Raw genomic sequence first — 18,518 nt, 5'->3', positions numbered from 1 at the left:
AGTGAGACGTTTTGCATTCATTGGACATCCAGTGATAGAAAAATAGCCACAAAAGGAGAACATGTTTATTATATTATACCTTTTCTTGTTCCACTAAGAATTTGAGGCAGTTATTTTGCAATAGATTTTCAAATGCATCTTCAGTTGGCTGTATGTTTCCAATGTTTTTTGTCTGATGGATTAGAAAACCATGGAGGCAGGGATGTGCTTGAATTGCTATTCGTATGGCTAAGACAGAATAAACAGCCTCCTCTAAATTCCTGACTTATGCCATGCTCTGCTTGGCACAGAAGACAATGTGTGATTAACAGACAATACATGGAACACAGAATTTTCTTGGTTTTTAAATTCAAGTGTGTTTTATTCAGCTGATGAAGAGAGGGAACTGATAGAACTTATATTATTTGGGCCAAAATGTTGCTTTGTGTGTTTTTGCCTGAATCATCCAATTGTTTTCCTTAGCGGACTTGGCCAGTGGAAGGCAGTGTGCATAATGGATATCAGAAACACCTGGGTTCAAATCTCATCTCTGCCACTTTCTGGTTGTGTGACCCTTGGTAAATTGTTCAACCTCTTGGAGTGACATTTTCCTCATCTGCAAAATGAGGATAATGATACTTACCTTGAAGAACTGTTGTGGGAATGACAGGAGAGAGTACATGTAAAATGCCAGGCTCATATTAGGAGTTCAGTAAGAAAGGCAGTGGTTACTGTCAGTTGCTTAACCTCTGGATGGCTTGCTTGCAGGCAGCCTTTGTGTTTTTCTCTGCCTGCCCAATTATAGCAGTGACTTCTTACGGAAAGGCCTGTATCTCTTCCATTAGATGGGGTGGGGGATTCTGTCCTTGGCAGGGACTTTATGTATTGTGTTCCTTCATTACCTACAGAGAAACTCTGCGAATACTATAATAACTGGTTTTAAAAAGGCTTTCTCTACCTCAGGTTTCAAACTAGAGCCCAGACTGGAAATATCACTTGATGCAGCCATCAGAATTAAAAACTGAGATACACAGTAACAAAAATATTAAATACTGCATAGAGAGAAGACATAAATTAATACCATGAAACACACTTTCAGGTCAGCTCTTTTCAAGGACTAATTTTTGCAACCTTCTTATTTGTTTTATTATGCATCCTACTCTGCCTGAAGGGTCTCCTTTTGAATCTAGGTGTTTGTGTTTGCTGCTCATGTTGACCCTAGGGCTCTTCTTCCCAAATTCTATAAGGAGGTTACTGATAAAGACAGCCTGGCTGAGCAATCAGCGATGAGCAGGAAGGCCTCGTAGGTGGTGTGGAGGTATGCCCACCTGTTATGCTGCCTCCTGAGTGACAGGCTGGCCACGCCCACTTCCACGCCACCACCCCAGTGCAAAGACAGCAGCCACAGCCAGCAACATTCAATCTCTGTTTTTACTCTTTCCATTTTTCCTCTTTCCATTTTTCCCTCTGCTCAGGGAACCCTCTGAGAGAACTCTGAACCTAGGCAGTGTGGGAGAGACATCCTGGAAAATACTTGTTTCATGTCATTTTTTGTTTGTTTGTTTCCAATTTAGAAAGGTTAGAAATAGTTTCTTTACCAGAAAACCTTCCCTCTGTCCTTAGACTGTGGAAGAGGAGGGAAGAGAGGGTAATGGGGTCAGGGGAGCTGTCTTGACCCGCCTCCTGTTTGAAAGCTTGCTGCTCACACAGTGGCAAATGCTTTCCCTAGTGGGTGTTCTCTGTGCCCTCCTGACCTGGGTCCCCGTGTCCCCATGCTGAGTCACTCTGGGGACCCCTCCCTCTGGAATCACAGAAAGTAAACACCAAACCGGAAACACGTCTGCTTCTCTCTCCCACTGCATATCTCTTCATGAAAATGTCTTATGAATTTGAAGCTATATTTCAAGCTTTTCCTCCCCTTTTCCACAGGTCTCTAAACTGCTGAGTTTTGGGGAAAACCTTCAAGAACTTCTTCCTGCTCCCAGCCCCCTACCCCTTGGATTTTCTTTCTCTTTCTTTTCACAGTCCAAGGCTCCTGACCTTCACAACCAAACAAAGTTGCCAGTTCTTCAGCTCACAACCTCTGCCAATCCTGCAAGTCAGCCTGAATTCACTCTCTGACCGCCTTCTTGAATCCCAAGGTCCTGAGAAGCGTATCACCCTGTTCTCTGCTAGGCACCTGCGCATCCCTCACCCTTGGTTCATGCAGAGGGTGGACCCCAGCAACTATCTGATAGTCTTGTTCCTTTCTGGTCTTTAAAAAATAATATTAGGTTTTTGTTAAATTTATTATGTCTTATTGTAAGACATAATACAAAAACTAAAAAAGACATCACCCAGAAATACCCATTATTTACATTTTGGTGTATTTTCTTCATATATACATATATGCATACATACATGCACATACATATGTATGTACATATGCATAAACACACATACAAACACATTTGTGCACATACATATTCCCCCTTCATATTTTTTTTTAATTTTTAATTGTTTTTATTTTTTATTTTTCCAAGACAGAAACTTGCTCTGTTCCCCAGGCTGGAGTGCAGTGGTGTGATCTCAGCTCACTGCAACCTCTGCCTCTGTGGTTCAAGCAATTCTACTGCCTCAGCCTCCTGGGTAGCTGGGATTACAGGCGTGTGCCACCACGCCTGGCTAATTTTTTGTATTTTCAGTAGCAGCAGGGTTTCACCATGTTGGCCAGGCTGGTCTCAAACTCCTGACCTCATGATCCACCCGCCTCAGGTTCCCAAAGTGTTGGGATTATAGGCGTGAGCCACTGCACCTGGCCACCCCCTTCATGTTTAAAAGCAAAATTAGTCTTTCATATTGAGAGAGAATAGGAAGTGGGGGCAAAAATAACTCCAGGCTACAGCTCAGGTAAGCCCTGTATTGCGCCAGAGACAGTCATGAGCTTGTGGAGGACCCGACTTACTAGTTTATGTCACTGGCCTAATGGCCAGGGAAAACATCCAAGTTCTTGCCCCTCAAACCACATAGATGAATACTTCTTACAGAGTATATGGGAAACACACTGAGGAACACACACACAAATTCATAAATATACACAAACCAGAGATATATACATAAAACATATCATTCAAATTACTGTTTGTGCTCTTTCTGTGAAAAGCTACTTCTATCTCAGTGTACTGCAGGTAATACACAGTAGCAATCATAAGCCTGTCTTCATGGATCTTGTGATTCAGCGGTTGAGATTAAAAACTAACCCATGAGAAACAATAGCAAACCAGAAGGAGATACAGTCTCACAAAATGCTGAGGGATGGGATTCCAGTAATCACTGGAATGATGAAGATGTGTTCCAGCAATACTTTCCTGAGGTCAGAAATGTACCTCTCAGGACAGATAAATAATTTTGGAGACACAGTGATGCAGTAGAGTTTGGTAGATGAAGGCAATTGTGAGATCATTATCTTTTACTGAAGCTGATCACACACGTACTGGAAAACACACATTGGAGGAGAGGTTTGTAGACTACCTGGGACCCAGGTGAGGAGCAGGGGCAGAGGGAAGGGGCCTGCTCATTGGAGGCTCTAGGTCCTAGAAAGTGCTATGTGGTTTGGGAGCCATGCTCTTCCTCTAGAAGCTCCCAGGGACAGACCTTGCCTATTATACAAAATATGCAGCAGGCTGAGGAATGTGCTATCATGAGAGTCCTTCAGTGGAAGTCACCTGAGCAAGAGGATACAGAGTGAAGGAGGGCCACGACGTCTACAGACAAAGCTGTGGACGGAATCTGAGAAAAGAGTAGATCAAAGATGTGGTATATGATGAGTTTAGTTTCAGTTCTGTTGAGTAGAATGCAAGAGGTCATCCAAATGCAGTTATGTCACAGACAGTTGGAAATACAGTGCTGGATCCCAGGGTGAAAGGCAAGCGCTAGGAACAGAGAGTGTTCAACTCATTGTTAAGAGTACAGCTTTATGCTAAGCAACATGGCAAATACAAAGTAAATTCAGGGCAACGTATGCCTTGAATGTTAAAGAATAATGTTTGACTAGAGGAAGGGGAGAGGAGAGGGGCAATATTAGTGTAAGTGGCTCTGTGGGGATGAGGGGCAGGGCATGGATTAATGTGGAGAGCAGTGGGCATTTCCAGATTTGAAAACCGGCCTGTTTTGTTTCCCTGCCGCGTCTCCACCCTAGAGCAGCACTTAGCACCTAGTAGGTACTCAGAAAAAAATGTGGAGAATGAATGGGTAAGTGAATATGAAACTGGCATTAGCAGTACAGTCACTTCAGAGACACACTCTTGTGTTTTGAATTTTGATCATAGACATCAGAAGTGAAGCAACAAAAAACTATTGTTGAAGAAGGGGGGAGTTTTAAAGAAAGTAGATTCAGGAGTAGAAGTTCAAGAGCAGTTCTCATTGGGAGCATGAGGTAACAAATAAGCATTAGACGGCAGAGGAAAAGGAGGTGTTTGACAATATGAGAAGGAGAAGAGGTGCTGAGTTGATACACTGAAGGCAGCTACAAAGGAGGAGATCCAGAGCTTTTGGATGGACTACCAACAGACTGTTTTGGAGGCTAGAGAATGAAAGAATAAAAGGACAATGATGCATCAAGGTGAAGATAAACGTAATTCTATAATCATCATGCTGAAAAAAAAACCCTCAGCATTTTTTGTGTGCTACTCAATAAAGTCTAAATTCCTTTGAATGGTGTTCAGCATCTGCCATGATGTGACTCAGCCAATCATTCCAGTTTTATTTCCCAACCCTTAATTCACAAACCCTGAACTTGAACCAGGCATACTGACTCTCCATGCCCCAAACTAACCCTATATTCTCGTTTCTCCCTTAACCCTCTCTCTTGCTGTTTGATCCATTTGGAATGATCTTCCTCCTTGTTCCCAACACTAATCTTGCCTGGATAAATTCTACCCATTCAGTAAAATCTAATGTGGAACATTCTCTGATCTTCCCAAACTGGAAGCTTTGGTTTTCTTAATTACATTTCGTCCCAGTTTCTAGATCTGTCTCTTGCCCACAATGCCAAACACATCACATTGTGCTTGTTTGTTCTGGTGTAGTGCGAAATACAAGCGATGACCTCAGAACACACCCAGCCATATAGCACTCCTGACAGCTTCACTAAATAGAACCACACTATTGGAGTTAGTTCCTCCATCAGCTTTTGCTTTCATAGCTTTTCTGTATCCTCCCTTGCTGTCAACAGCTTAGCCTTTGTGGCAATACATGTGCCTATAGAGAAGCAACTTTCTCGTCTTCTAATATCCTTTGGGTTGAGTAACCAGATGGCAAAGATCATAAGGATTATATATAAAATTAAGATTTGCAAGGCTTTCCTGTGAGCAACAGATATTTAGTTTTGCTAGTTTCTTCCTGATTTTGGCTGTTTGTCAGACATCTAAGATCCAAAATGAACAAATTTAATAACTTTTTTCTAGCATATTTCATTGCTGCATCTCTATTACCTGCATATAATGTATAGAGTGAAATGTAACAAACATTAATTTTAAAAAGTCAACTTCTTATTCCTTCATTAAAACAGAGGCATACTTAACGATTAACAAACTTGCATTATATATTAAGTTTCCATGTTGGTACACTATTCTGTGGAGAAACAAATGGTGAACTGTACCCTAAAATACTACATGTGGTTGGGAGCAGTGGCTCAGGCCTGTAATCCCAGCACTTTGGGAGGCCGAAGTGGGTGGATCACTTGAGGTCGGAGTTTGAGACCAGCCTGGCCAACATGGTGAAACTCCATCTCTACTAAAAATACAAAAATTAGTTGGGTGTGTTGGTGTGCACCTGTAATCCCAACAGCTCTGGGGGCTGAGGCAGCAGAATTGCTCGAACCCGGGAGGTGGAGGTTGCAGTGAGCCGAGATTGTGCCATTGCACTTCCAACTTGGGTGACAGAGCAAGATTCTGTCTCAAAAAAAAAAAATAAAATACAAAATGTAAGAGATGCCTCATATGTCACATCAGATGAGCCTCTAACTTATCAATGTATAGCCTTCAGAGTATCAAATTATATGTGTTTATCAAGACACAATAAGGAGAATGAAAAGATTTGCCAGAGGGTGAAACATATTACATACCTGACCAACAAAGGACTAATATCCAGAATATATGAACTTCTAAAAATAAATAAGCCAAACAACCCACTGTACACACAGGTAAAAGCTCGAACCAGGGACATTATAAAAGAGAAAATCAAAGGCCCGATACAAATAGGAAAAGATGTTTAACTTGATTAGTAAGCAGGGAAACACAAATTAAAGCCATAAGTAGATATCAATACACATCCACCAGATCTGTAAAAATTTTGAAGTCTAACAATACAAAGTAGTGGTGAGGATATACAGCAATGGAAAACTTCATATATATTGGCAGGAGTGTAAATTTGGTATCGGCACTTTGAAAAATAGTTGACATCTTCAAGTAAAGGTGAAAATATACACACACATCCTATCACCTAACAAATTTACTTTTAGTTTTACACCCTAGAGAAATTCAAGTACACATGCATGGGGGTATGTATACCAGAATATCCATAGCAGCATTGTTCACAATGGCCCCAAACATTGCATGTACAGAATGGATACATTGTGGTATACTCACACAACGGAATACTATATAATGATGAAAATGAATAAACTATACACATCAGCATCAATGAATCCCATAAAAATAAGTGTTGAGCAACAGAAGCGAGACACAAAAGGATATATGTAGAATGATTCTAGTCAAATAAAAACAGCCACATTGAGATGAAATTGTTTAGGGATACCTTCATAGAAGGTAAAATTATAAAAAAAGTAAAGACACTATTATGCATGCAAGGAGAATGGTGACCTCCAGGGTTGTGACCAGGGAGGGGCACAAAGGGGGATTCTGAAAAGCTGACAATATTCTATTTCATGACCTGCATGGTTTTTACATCTATGTTCACTTTATAATTACCCATTAAACTGTTCAGTTCTGTTTGGAGATTTTTGCATATATATTTTGCATTTTGAAAAATTTAGAAAGTTCGATATAAATCAGATGTTTATACTTAGGAATACATTTTATCTATAGAAATAAGATGGTAAGTAACATTTAATCAGATTGACCCATAACTTTCAGTTAGGTAATATAAATACTGTATATTTCAGTTAAAAAATAATATAGAATAAATATTTTAGGACCAAAATTGATACAAAGAAGGAAAAACAGAAGGGAAGATGAACTTTAAGGCCAAGCTCAAATTTCACTTCTGATGTGAAAGTCTTCTTTGGTTCCCAGGTGAAAGTTATCTTTCAAAAAGTATGCTTCTGGTTTAAATGTAACATATTGGGTGGTAAATGTGTATCTCATCTGGCACATTTGTCTTTGTAACTTCTCTGAGGCCTAGCACAACAACTGGCTTAAAGGAAGTGCTAAGTACAACTGTCTCACTTCATAAATACATATAACATGTATACAGCCACCCTATCATCACATACTATCACATATTATCAATTGGGGTGTGAACTCAGAAGACTGGGCAGAAACAAAAGTTGTTTTGATATATTCTGAATCTCCGTGGTATCTGGTCATCAATGGACACAATTAAATTTTGTTGAATAAAAGAATGAGTTCAGTGTACCAATATACTTGAAATAATTTTCTATCCTGCCTAATTTCATTCTTCTGTGTTAACAGAGCTTTCTGTTTGGGCATGTATCAGTGGTAGTTCCTAGTAGTTTGCCCTCCAAATAACAGCAAATTTCGTGGTTTGGACTTCATATTCCCCTGTTGGCAGTATTGTCTTAAATTTAAATGTCAGAGAACATATTCTAGAAGTCTTTCTCTTTTAAGATTTTTAAAGAATTTTTTAAATTAATGCAATAAGCATTCCCCTTTAAGAGACTGTGTGGGAAAAGGCCTAAGAACTGTGACCGTTCTCATTTTGGGGGTGCCAGGATGAAGTGGGGTGGGGAGGTGAAGTAAGTTACAGATTTCAGGTTCCATGACTTGAAGTACCTCTCTTTAACAAACTATAACCACTCCATATAGCTTCAAATACTTTTTCAAGAAGAATTTTTCTTTTTTTTCAAACAATAATCTGAAATGTCTCAAAATTGGGCATATTCAGGCTATCAGCACAGCAGAGAAAGGTCTAAGCAGGAAACCAGGGTGCTGTGTGTGTTTTCTTCATTGCCATATCCTCTGTGTCTACAATAGTGCCTGGCACATGGTAGAAGCTCAGAAAATGACTGATGAATTAATTAGTAAATGAGATAAAAAGACAGCCTACATGAAAATCCCAAGTAAAGGAAAAGATAATGAATTTTTAATATCTTCTATTGCTCACTAAGCCAATCTGTTTTCCATGTGTAAGTGAGGAACAGCAAACAGTAAGTGAAACTTTAAAAATTCTATTTTTGCAGAAAGGACACTAGCTAGCAGAAGGCAGGGTACAGACGTAGTAAAAAAATAGAACCTGGTTTTTCCTCCAGCACATCATAACATTCAAAGGGGTGTTTAAGTCCTTGCAGTTGCCACAGGGCAGAGAGCAACGTATATAGGAGCATTCACAAAGCATTCTTTAGCCAGGATCAGCAGGGTTCATGCAGAAAGCATCTCTCCTGAAATTCTAGTTAATGTGTACCTCTCTCTGCAATTAGCAATTTCAAAAAGAACTAGAGTTCTTAAAGAAAAAAAAATAAGACTATCTGAACATTCTGAACATGTAAGACTCAACTTTAAGTTCCTACAAATGGGAAAGACTGAAAACAAACTGCCAGCCTGATATGAGAACATGAATGCTCAACACAACCAGGGCCATATCTGCATGGGACATGGCGGGAGAAGAATGAGAAGGCTGATTAGTAGTGGGGCAAGTGTCTGGTTGAAAATAGGAGTGGACACCTGTCCTGGTCCGATCTATACAGTTCTGCGTCTTCTTTTAGCAGTTTTCTCCCCAAAAGAAAAGCTCTCAAGCCTGAGGCAAGCTGCCCTTAACTGGCATCTGCTACTACTGACTACTCCTGGAAGAAGCCCTGAGCCAAACATTACATCCTCACTGTTTCACCATAGAGGATCTTCGAACTTGTTTCTCTTGACAAAGCCGGCTTTTTAGCAATGGGGAAGGTTTTACCTCACACACCCATGTTTTCGCCCACTCTTATCATCCATCTGCCACTTTGGTTGTGGCAAACAGTTTGGCAGTAGTCACTAGAAGTGATGAAGTGACACTAAACTGCCAGGTAGGTGAAACCCAGGCAAGAATTTTCAACCCAAGCTCAAGATCACAAAAAAGAGTTACATTTTTCCACTTGTCTGGTTAACAAGATCTTTCCAAGAATTCTATGTTATGGCCACAGATGACATTGTTATGTTTTATACCACCGCACATAAGGTAAAGGGAGCTCCAGCGAAAGCAGAGCCACAGCTTCAAAGCCACCTCCAGCCTGCCCCACCTACTCTACATTGCTTTGGCTCCAGAGGTTCCTGTCTAGCAAATTTTTGCTTAAAGATTTTTTGTTTTATTTTTTGTTTGTTTGTTTTTTTGAGACAGGGTCTCACTCCAGGTTGGAGTACAGTAGTGCAATCACAGCTCACTGAAGTCTCGATCTCTTGGGCTCAAGCAATCCTCCCACCTCAGCCTCCCTAGGAGCTGAGACTAAGGCATGTGCCACCATGCCTGGCTAATTTTTGTATATATATTTTGTAGAGATAGGGTTTCACCATGTTGCCCAGGCTGGTCTTGAACTCCTAGACTCAGCTGATCCACCCGCCTTGGCCTCTCAAAGTAGTAGGATTACAGGTGCAAACCACCATGCCCACCTCCTTCTGCTTAGTTTTTAAGTTTATTTTCATGCCTACCAGAAGAGCTTGCCTCTAGGTACCACACTCCCAATATCACTTCTAGTCATCCTGGAACTCAACTCTTGAAGAACAAAATTTCCCATTCCCTGTTTCCCCTACCATTAGTTTTGACAACGTGGATTCAGTTATTTTGTTCTCTAGGAAAATAACTTTTTCTCTTTAATTGATACAGAAGGAAGAAAGGGTAAGTGATATATCAAAAGTTTGTGCAGAACACTCCAGTAAAATCCTTGCCCTGAAAGCCACCACTTCTCTCCCTGCAGGCTCCAAGCTTTGCTCTCCCCTCCCCTCCCTCCATCCATGCCATCTCCCTTCTTGTACCCCTTCTCCTGGCAGAACTGCAAGTGTACTCACTTGAGTCTTGTTTGCCTTGGACTGTCTCCAGCTAATCCACTTTAACATCTTGGCTTGCTCTCAGATTTGCTTTCTCCTTCCACCAAAATTTTAACAATAAAGTAGATTTCAATTTGAGTTGGGCTGTGGCGGGGCTGAACTGGTTCTGGCAGCTCAGTCCTCCCAGGCAGCTCTGAAGCAGGGATCAGCCTTGCCATATCCCAGTGCTCACTGCCAAGCTCTCAGAGCCCAACCAGAATTTGCTTGAGAAGCTGGAAGATTCTGTCTAGGGCAGAATCACACTCCCACCAAGGCTATGATTTGAGTCACGAGTACTTGGCATCAATGAGTCTGTGATAGGCATTAATACTTGCCACATGCCAACCCTGAAGCCCCTGGACTGGGCTACAGAACCACTTTGTAATTTACTTTGTGTTGCTGTGGATTTGCTGCGGCAGAGTGGGAGGTGATGCAAGGACATTCAGCATAGTGGGTGGATGGGGGCGGGGGTAATAGTAGGGTTTCCTTTCTGTTGCAAAGATCAACGAGCTGAACCATCAAGGTTACTACAAAAGTACTGCTTTTAATCCAACTTACCAGGCAGGAGATTGACCTGGTTTTGAATCTTAGGTCTGCCGTTAAGTGGCTTCATGACTCTGGGCAAGTCACTTTTTTTTTTTTTTAAACGGGATGAAGGAAGAGGGCTACATGATCTCTAAGGTTCCTTTCCTTCCTAAGATTCCATGATTTCAAATTCCAAACTCACATGAATCAGATCTAGTCTCTGGTTACCCTTGCAGCTATCACATATAGATCTCATCTACTGGCAAATCACCTTTTCCAGTGTCCCTATTTCTGTACAAGTACTTGTATAAACCTGAAACAAAGTTTTATGCGGGTCCAAGTGCTCTGAGTACCACGAGAGCACTTCCGAGGTTTCCTGCAAGCTGCGTGTGTTCAGCAAAGTACTCACTGTCTGCTATATTTTATGAAACTTACTTGCTTTTGCAGACGATTGGCAATTTTAATGATGGGTTTCTCGAGGGAGGTTTTCAAGCTATGGAATATAAATCAAAATATTCAGTAAAATTATTCTGATATGAAATATTTTGCCCTGTGAACCTAGGTTGTATTTTTCAGCAAAGTATATTTCATACCCTTTGGTGGTATGCAACAGCTGGAAGCCAGTCATTTATTTGAGGAACTTTCACTTAGAGGAAAACCTGTGACTTCGATTCCTCACACTTTATCAACTTGTTCTGAAAAGCCCACACATTTGTACTGTGTCGAATGTCTCTGAGGAGAGGATGGAGTTGTGCTTCTGGGAGGTGAGAGGGCAGCCAGAGGCGGGGAGCTGCAGGCATACCGAGTACCACAGAAACCTCAGCATTTTGTTGCTCTCTGCTCCTTCTCCTCCTCCTCCAGCCACCTGCCTACCACAGATAAAAGTAACAAAGGAACTATACTAGGAAGAAAGTTATTTTCAAACCTAGCTCTGGACTTGAATTATTAAGAAAGCTAAAAAAACGAAATCACAATTTGGGCTTAGAGTGGAGATGGTATTTTTCCTACTTTGGAGTGACTATCAAGTCCTTGAGAAAAATCAGAGTGTTTCTATCGGATTTATACAGCAATTCTAATCCTATATGCTGTCAGGTGTGGGATTTGACTGAGACTTGAGATTACGCAGCTATATTATAAAGCCCAAGTTTAAACTTCAGATATATCTACTCCAGGCCCTGGTGACAGGAAGTGCAATTATATACACTTTTCAGGTATTTATTTAAGGGTTTGAAGTGTTTTGTTACCAAATGGGAGGCAGCATAATCTCTCCCTAATAAGAAATATTTCATGGGCCCCTCCAGCCCCACTGAGACAAAGGGAAGAGTAATACTAGTGCTGAGGAATTTTTCCCAGAGACATATCCCATTTTTCCTGCCTTTAAGATAGCACATTTAATGGTCTGGATCTCCAGTGTGTGGTGCCACTGTCCAGGGGCCACAGCTAAACCTAACATGCTGTCACAGCAACATGTTGCAAGCCCAGTCTTGGATGGACCATCTTGATGGTTTTTAAGAACGTGTCAAGTGAAAAATATTACCATGTGAACTGCTAAGATTTTTATCAATCCTAATGCTGCCAAGTCTCCACATTTCCAGATGTTTGGTTTTCTCTTCAGTGGCAAAACACAGTGGCCTGTGGCCCCTTGAAACTCTAGGGGGCATGTTGCTGCCTGTTTTCTTGCACAAGAGTGCCCCGCAGTCCCCTGGGCAGTGACCTACACCAGGTCTTCTGTGCTCTTTCATATAGGATCTCAGCTAGTCCTTCAAAATCCCAGGAAGTATAAATCACTGCCTTCATTGCACAGATGAGGAGATGGAGGTATGAAGTGATTAAAGGACCACTCAGGTCATGCAGCTGGTACCTAGTTGGGGATTGAATCCATTCCTGATCTCAAAACCCATCCCCTTTCTTTTACATCACATTTCCTCCCTGCAGCAGACACTACTGGCAGCCCACCCAGATCCCCTTTCCTGCCAGGGCACCCATATCCCAGCTCTTGTGCCTGTTGGCTGCTCACAGCTCACAACTGACACAAACGGCTGGCCCCCTTGCCTCAAGGCAGGGCAAACTCCGTGCAATTCCTACTGCAGCGCTCTGGAAGGGACTAGCCTTCACTCCTTCCCCACTGGACCCTGCTTGCCTTCCCTCCTTCCCCCCTTAGGAGCACATCCTTAAATCACATGCATAGGAATCTCAGTCGAAGACTGCTTCTAGGGGATGGGACCTAGGGTGCTCTCCTTTGAGCTTTGAGTTATCCTAACTCCATCCCTATTCTGTTTTTGTTTTGTTTTGCTTTTTTCCTATTTGTGAGCCCATTTAAGTAAAGACATTCCATTTTTCTCTCAGTCATCTGTCCTCCATAGCACTAATCCCTACAGGGAAAATAATGTGTTACATCTAATTCAAGTCCTTTCAGTTGCAGCATTAGCCCACTTTTTCTCAGAAGAAAAACCAAGCAGTCTTTGATGCAATTTGCAGAAGACTAGAAATGGCCATCCTTTCTGTTTCTGGTTTTGTATGTACCAGAATGTAAGCTGGAAGATGGCAGGGCCTCTTCTCATTTACTGCTGTACTCCTAGCATGGAGAACAGCATCTGCTGTAGAGTAGGTAGGGCCTCTGCACAGTTCATGAACGAAGTGGGTGGGAATATGCCAGCACAGGAGCTAGGCGTCCCCTGGTGCAGGGAGTGGTTCCTCTCTCTGGCTACCGCCCTTGCATCTAGTGGCCTCCCAGTGTGCAGGTGATGAAATTGTCAGTTCTGATAAACCAGGTAAGGCTCTACAGGAGGTCTGTTCTCAGAAGGCTCCTGCAGCCAGGCTGCCCTGCCTGTTGTTAACTGGCATCATGCTACGGCTTATTATTAAAGCACCAGTGACACTGCAGGAATCCTTTGAATTTCCCCTTAGTTGGATCCTTACCATCTCCCACCCAAGCCTTCCTTCCCAAATGGTAAAACAAAATATTGATCATGACCCACTACATTGATGTGATAATTCAGGGTTTAAAAACCATTGAATTATATCCGAAAATCTCAGGGGTTCTCCAGGTATTTCCTTGTTCTTCTTTGGCATATCACCATTATCAGCCCACATTGCACCTCAGCTCACATTAGCTTGTTACTGAAGTTCCTCTTCAAACCACACACCAGCCTGAAAGGTTTCAGCAGTGTTCCTTCCCTTACAATTTTTTCAGAGAAGAGTACCAGCAAGTCAATTTCACTTCAATCTCCCTCTCTCCAGCCAACCCGGACATGTCTGGAAATTTATAGTGATTTTTGGATGGAGAGTATCCCTACTAGGATAGGTTTGTAATGTTCTATTCAATAAGCATTTATTTTATGTTTCCAGCATGCCTGGGCTAAATGGCAAATACATGCACTGGAACTATTACAGTGCAGATGGCTGCTTTTGTACTATTAGCTGGAAAGGATTCAGCAGATATCCATCAGGTTAAACAAGAAGATATTTGGCTGTCACCTCATTACCCAGCCCTGCTTGGCTAGAATTCTATAATTCTAGATTTCTTCTAAGTGTGACTGCAAAACCCCACATTTAGTAATGCACATATAGTCAAAATACTATTTACAGTGGAATGACCTTTTCAGAAAACCATGAACTCCTGGACAGAATAGGGAGGGGGGGCTCAGACCACCATGGAACAAAGTCAGCACACCTGTTTGTCCCTTAGGGAACTACCACTTTTGCATTAGACAGGTGTAAGGTAGAAGCTATACAGATCCATTTAAGTATTGAACAAAAGCAACCCTGGAAAAGCTACTAATGCCGTTTACTGAGGCACCCATATTGTGCTGTCAGTGTTTAATGTAGGATTAAGAATATTAGACTGTTTTCTCATCAAGAGAGGATTTACAGATTAAGAAAACAGTTCAGCTTCTCTGCTATAGAGAAAAGTGGTTGCATTCTTTTCCTGGAGATGTTAAAGACGAGTCAGACAAGGAGGTTTTCAAGTTACAGACCATAGGTGAGAAATGAGGAGGGGTGTTGGGCATTGGTCTTCTGCTCCCAATCTTGTCTTTTTAGCAAGAATTTGGATGAAGCTGCAGAAGATGCATTTATCCAATAGTGCAGAGAGATACGGCTAACATACTGGACAAGATAATTTGTATTCAATACATGCTAGAACACTGAGATGGAACTAAATAAGAGAAAATCTAATAGACATAAAGTAGTCCTACAGTCAGGTTACTAAGTCACCTGCCCAAATAAGGGCAGTCCATAAAAAAGGGCATGGAGATTTTCTGAGCCAGCACTGGACACATATGCTAAACATGGCATACCCTCTTAAGGAGGATCCGCACATAGCAGCTAGTCCTAGAACAAGAAGCCATGTTTACATTAGTTAGAATACTTCTGCAGTATTATGTACCTTTTAGATGTATTTATATTTAGATGTATTTGTATTTAGATGTATTTATAGGACCCATTTTATGTAGAAATTACACACTAGAGTAAATCCAGATGAAGGCAACCTGGATGTGGAAGCATCTGAAAAATATATAAATATAAGGAACAGACACAGAAACTGAGGACTTCTAATCAGAGATGATTTGGAGAAAAGATGTGACAAGCATCTTTCAACACTTAAAGGCTTAAGGGCTGCCACTGGCAAAATGTGGTACAATTTGAGCATTAAAATTAATATGTGATGGTAATAGACTATAACTAATTAAATAATAACCCATGAGCCAATGCTAACAGCAAATATCCAAACCTTAGATTCTAAAGGCTAGCAGATGGAAAAGAGAGTAAAGTTCTTTTTATAGACAGGTGAGTTGAAGTTACATCACTTTAGGTCTAGTGTAGAGAAGAACCTGCTGACAGTTAACAAACAATAAAACCACAGGGCAGAACTAGCTCAAGCATTTTCAAAGATCCTCACAATCTGCCAAATAATTGTGCAGTCTTATTCATAGTATCTAAACCTTTGCTTCCCCTCTAGTAAGAGTTGGAATTAAACTTTACTGAATGTCTAATGGTTATCAAGCAAATATTTTACGTAATCTTACCAATGACTTAGTGAGATAGGTATTATTATCTTTGCTTTACAGAAAAACGAAGGTGCAGTAACCTATGCAATGTGACACAGAGTGTCAGAGCTGGGATTTGAACCTAGGTGTATCGCACTCCTTCCACCACACCACAGCATACTTAACACACATGGAGTGGTTGGAGGAGACCCTGGAGCCGCCACAGCTCCTCAAGTTGGTGTGTCATGGCTCTTTAATGGTTATGCTTTCCTCATCTACTCAGTCAGACAGGGAAACTATTACCGTCATTCCTCTGGATTGTAAGAGGAAGACTGGGGCATCTTTCTAGAAGTCTACTGTTAGAGGAGTCTGAATTGGGTGAGATGTCTCCACCCCTCCCCTCCCACAGCGCCCTTGTTTGTCCTTCTGTTGAATATGAGTCAGTTTACATGAATCAGTCCACTCTGTTATCTTCCTCTTTTTCAGAGACTGTTCATCTGACCACTTAGAAACCAGGTTTCCCTGGCCGTCTAGTATAGCTGGGGGAAAATCTGACACTGCTGATAACATCTACAAGTTCAAACATACCAATGAGGGATTTAACGGAAGAAGGAAAGTGCAGTCACAGAGGACACATGGCTGCCCTGTTATCAACTGTTTTGTGTTAGAAGAGTAAGAACATTTAAATTACAGTGCATAGTCCTAGACTGATCTTCCCTTTATTTTGAAAGTGTGACTATGTCTAAGGAATTTTCTAGGTTTTGTGTACAGACATAATATAGAATCTCTTGACCTGCTCATGTCTCATAAGGCCAGAGAAGGTAGTTGGTATTTGATCTTTCTTTAGCATATTTAAAAATACAATGTTCGTATATCTGTCTGCTTTCAGACCACTGGTTTTATCTGCCTCTTAATCCTGGAGTTTCCTGAGACCAGTCATTTTGCCCCCTCTATTTATTCCACAAGTATCTCCTGAGCCTCTCTGTGCTGCATGTCAGGAGTACGGCAATGAAACAGACAGACACAGCTCTTGCCTTCATCGGGGCTCAATGACCTGGCTATTGAGACAGACATGAAACAAAAAATTACATAAATGGAGATTCACACTCAACAAATAGTCCACATCTCTCTACAGCATCCAGCACAGAGCTTGGCACATGATGGGTGCTTCTACATGAATATGTGAGCGCTGTTTCTGTGAAATATGCAGAAAAACTGACCAGCTGAGTTCATCCTAGCATCAGGAATTCAACGCTTTGACTTTCAGAGTGGGGGAAAACATGAAAAATCAGGAGATCTGTGTTCTAGTTCCTGCCTTCCCAATATTAGAATTGTCTTGAGTGAGTCACTTAGTTTCTCTGAGCCTGCTTCCTTACTTGTAGAATAAAGTCTAAGTACCAGGATTCATTAATAGTAAAATGGCTGCTGTCAAAAGTCTTCTAGTCCAGCCCCACATACCTTGCCAGAAAGTCAAGGAATAGCTGGAGCTGAGGTCTTCCTAAAACAAATGGCTCTAGCATAGGAGTCTGTGTCAAAGTCAGAGCTGCTGGGAAGATAGATTAGCAGCTGGAAGGGATGAATTCCCTGGACCATGACACTAATAATCTGTGTCTGAACATGGGAAACACTGCACTTGACTTACCACCCACTGACTGTTTAAAGAGGAACACTTTTTATACACTAGGAACACTAGGTTGTATTTCTAGACAACAGGTCAGAGGAGACAGGAAATTACAGAAATGGTTTTTCATTGTATGTTTTCACATGTGGAAAAAAAATAATTTTCCATCCACTCTGATAGTCAGTAGAAAATGGCTTAAAAACTTGAGGGCAGTTGTCAGAATTACCTTGAATGACCTTGAGCACTAGTCTAAAGCATGATTAGGGTGATTTGGCACCATAATTTCAGCAGGTTCGGGGCACGGTCCCCACACTAAGGTCTCAATGGGTTTTTTTCTCCCAGCAAGAAAAAATAGGAAAAATCCTAATGAATGCAGACCATCTTTAAAAGAAATACCTATAACTTAGAAAACTAAGATGAAGCAACGACACAGCCTGCTGTCTGAGCCTGAAGGAGCAGGCCAAAATACTAGGTCTGGATAAACTAGGGACAAATAGTCTTTGGAAACCCAGAACTTCATTAATAAGATCACTAACAGGCAGCAAAGGATCATCTCATACTCTTTGGATTCTGGAGTAAGTAAATGAGAGTAGGCTCAGACATGGACCCTTTCTTCCCCCTGCTACAAATTCCGGCGGTTGCATTCCTCACCTAGCTGGGGCAGATACACAGAGCCTTTGCTACAGTTTCTTTTCTTTTGCTTTCCCATCAGACTACTAACTTTTGCTTACTTGCTCCAAAATGTCAGAAAGCAAGTGGCCAGGCTTTCTCACACAACAACTACACCCTTCGTATACCACTTCCTGGTCCTCCTGTCTCTCAGCAACTGAGCCCCAATAATCTGGCCAGAGGAAAGCATCATTTCCACTAGACTCCCTTTGGATAACAGGCTGCTACCAAACAGCATCTCTGTGGCCATTTCCCAAACCATTAATCTTGGTCTAACTTTGAGATGAGCTCTTCTCAAATCACTGTAAATTTGAGCCAATCACAGCCACTAAGGTCTCAGGACAGTATCCCAACTCAGCCTCCCTGAGATCCATCCTCCCAGAAGGCAGAGCAGCCCAAGAAGCCCAGGTAGGGCATCTCAGAAAAAGAAGAAACCTAGACTCCCTCACTACTCAGCCTTCCCACTTCTGTTAAACTCTCCCAGCGTGAGAGGTCAGCCTGAAC

At 41.6% G+C, this 18,518-nt stretch overlaps 1 protein-coding gene across 28 annotated transcripts in view; it reads right to left on the bottom strand.

Moving 5' to 3' along the window:
• KALRN (kalirin RhoGEF kinase) overlaps nucleotides 1-18,518 on the bottom strand; it is a 694,106-nt gene that overhangs the window by 215,288 nt on the left and 460,300 nt on the right. The window lies entirely within an intron of this gene.

Source organism: Symphalangus syndactylus, chromosome 21 (assembly GCF_028878055.3).
Source record: "Symphalangus syndactylus isolate Jambi chromosome 21, NHGRI_mSymSyn1-v2.1_pri, whole genome shotgun sequence".
Taxonomy (NCBI): Eukaryota; Metazoa; Chordata; class Mammalia; order Primates; family Hylobatidae; genus Symphalangus; species Symphalangus syndactylus.
This window is presented reverse-complemented; position numbering and strand designations above follow the sequence as displayed.